We start from the raw sequence: 3,385 nt of genomic DNA on the forward strand, positions 1-3,385 counted from the left end.
GTTGAAAAATGAGGAAACAAAAGAAAACAAAATTAAAAAAAAAAGAAAAAGAAGACAATTATAGATAAAAAGGTATTACAAAGCAAATTGGGTATGACCTTGGTTTTAAGGCGAAGGTAAGCATTAGGATGTTTACGACGATTTTGCTTTGCGACATTTTGGTGGGACTCTCGAAGTTATGCGCATTTCGTCCCTATGTCTCTAGCCATAGGTATATGTGTATGTATGTACGTATGTATTTGTACACGTATATATATATATGTATGTATATGTGTATATATATATATATATATATATATATATATATATATATGTGTACGTGTGTTTTGCGAACGGGGAAAAGGGAAATCTGAGATGGAACAAGCGATTTCTGTTGACGGGTTGCGACGAAGAGAAACGTGAGGTAGTGTCTGTGTGTAAGAATGAGAGAAAGAGAGAGAGAGAGAGAGAGAGAGAGAGAGAGAGAGAGAAAGAGACCGAACGCCTGTTCCTATTTTTAGCTAAGCGCCGTCCTTCGCTTTTACGTAACGCCACGAAAGAATAATGTTTGCCGTTCGCGTGCGGCCTAATCGGACCGTTGCGTCGCAAACGCATAATTCTTTAAAAGGTCTGCTAAAGCGATGACGCATTGGATTATTGTAATCCATCATGTAAACGCATACCGCTTTTTATTTTACATATCCGTTCATTCGTTGATGCGTTTCATTTTAAATGAGGGACATCTGGATTAATAAGAAGCATAACTCTTTAAGGACATGGAATTCTATTCTTTTGGTAGTTTGATCGATCGGAGATACAATCGTTTAAAGTTACATAGTGTCCATTTACGATTGCTCCTCCATCTGTTGAGAAAATGTTCGTTTTGTTTTGTGTTAGTATGGACAGTCGATAAGTTAGGAAACTGTTCGCTCTCTTTTTTTTGATAAATGCATAGATCGCGTCTTTATCGATGGTAGATAATCGATAAGGTAAAAAACTCAATTGGACAATATAAATAATTTCTATATCGATAATAATTATCGTCGGTAATGTAGAGAACAGGTAAACGATGATAAAAAAAAGGTTTTATCGAATCTGTTTTACCGTATCTAGATATTTTCATCCCTTATCGAGTTTACTCTTTTTATCGATTAAATATTTAAAAAAAAACATTTTTGTTCGATATAGACATTTGAAAAGAAAATAATTTCTTTAAAGCGTAATCCTTTTAAATCGTCCTATTAATGTTTAGACATTTTAAATAACATATAAATGACTTTTATGGCTTCTTTCATTACGAGAAGTACCGTTTTTCTTTTTTTTTTTTTGTTATTTTTTTTTTTGTTTTTTTTTTTAGAACGTGCGTCAAGAGATTAATAAAGTCTTTACGACAATATTATTTATGAATAAAATCATGGAAAAAAAAGAAATAAAAAAAGAACGAAAGAAAGAAAGAGAGAAAAATCTCATTACCTTACGTTGAAAACTTTTTTAACGAAGAGAAAAGAAGAAAAGATAGAAGAGGAAAGAAAAAAACGTATACATATTATACGTAGCCGACGATTAATTAAAAGGGATCGTCCTTTTCTTTTTTTTTTTTTTTTTCATTTCTCTTCTATTTTTTATTTTCTTCCTTTTCTTTTTCATTTTATTCCCTTCCACCGTTATTTTTCTTCGTCTTCTTTTTTAAAGCGTTGCATCATTTCGAAAGATTCGTTTAGCGTGACGATGGTTGTCGCGGAAAAGGGATGAAAAGCTTCCTCTTGCAGTTCTCTTTCTTAGGTTTATGACTTTTTCAACGTACCGGAAAGAGCAAACTCGTCGAGAAGTGAGAGAAAAGTTTCGTTGGCAGCTGAGAGGGTAGTTTTCATCGCGAGGATACGCGGTACATAACGTAAATTTCAAGAGGCAACTATAAGGGGATGAGAATGAGAGAGAAAGAGAGAGAGAGAGAGAGAGAGAGAGAGAGAGAGAGAGAGAGAGAGAGAGAGAGAGAGAGAGAGAGAGAGAGAGGGAGAGAGAGAGGGAGAGTGAAAAATGATTGAAAAATTAAATCGCTACGTCCAAACTTTTTCGCTACGACTTTTCTTTCTATTCTTTATTTGTTTTTCCCTGCTTCTTTTTTTCCTTATTTATTTATTTATTCCTCGGATCATCTTTTTCTTTTTCTTTTTCTTTTTCTTTTCATTCTCTCTCTCTCTCTCTCTCTCTCTCTCTCTCTCTCTCTCTCTCCTCTTATTCTCTCGTGATTATTATTTATCGAACGGTCCCTTCGATAGACAAGTGAAATGAAACCTTTTCAAAGTATTTTTCTTTCTTTCTTTCTTTCTTTCTTTTTCTTTTTGTTTTCTTTTTTACATGAGATCCCATTTGACAGATACAATACGAGATTATTCTTTTTTTTTTTGTTGTTGTTTTTTTTTTTTTATTTCCTCCTCATCTCGAATAATTCAACTCATTAAAAAAAGTTTTCACATTACTTTCAACGTTCATCCTTAATTAGCGTCTATTAATATGTATCTCTGCTAATGGACTACAGTTATTAATCAACATTGCACAGTGATCTTTGCGTATTATATCGCTTTTCGTAATCTTCCAACAAATTAGTACGAATAATCCCGTCGTGGAAAGACGACGTTTACCACATGGGAAATCAGCTATCTATCGATATACAATATCGATTGGAACTTATAGAGGATTGCTATTTCTTTCCTTTTCTCTCCCTCTCTCTCTCTCTCTCTCTCTCTCTTGCTGTCTGTCTGTTTCTCTTTGAGAGGATTATCGTCAATTCGGCTGTCCCACTTTTACTTATTTTTTTCCCTCTTCATTTTATTTTTCATTCTTTCTTTTTCTTTCTTTCTTTTTCTTTCTTTCTTTTTCTCTCTTTCTCTCTTTCTCTCTTTCTCTCTCTTACTGTCTCTTTCTATTTTATTCATCGACTCTTCGGCGAATGCAGAGTATAACTTTGATATTTCAGTTTGAAGAAGGAGGGTCGGCTAAATTGTATTTATGCTGGGACGGAATACGCTTAAATTAGGGTGACTAATTTCATTGAGTTAACATTTGCTGAGAGGGTCGAATAAAATTATTATATCTTCTTTTAGACATTCTTATTACTTACGTACATATAATACTCTCGCATAAATAATAACTAAAGTTTTTCATAATATTATCAATGATTTTAAAGAATTCAATTCTTAGAACAAACTTCGTTATATAATGGCCTGGATCGAAATTTTTTACTGGGTACTTGCAATTTTACTATCTGAGAAAGAGAGAGAGAGAGAGAGAGAGAGAGAGAGAGAGAAAATAGAAGCAAATAAAATAAGTTTCGAAAATGAAAAAAAAAAAAAAAAAAGAAATAATTTAACTTTGAAATAATTTATCTAATGTCTCTAAGTATTAT

The sequence above is a fragment of the Vespa crabro genome, chromosome 23, assembly GCF_910589235.1.
Source record: "Vespa crabro chromosome 23, iyVesCrab1.2, whole genome shotgun sequence".
NCBI lineage: Eukaryota > Metazoa > Arthropoda > Insecta > Hymenoptera > Vespidae > Vespa > Vespa crabro.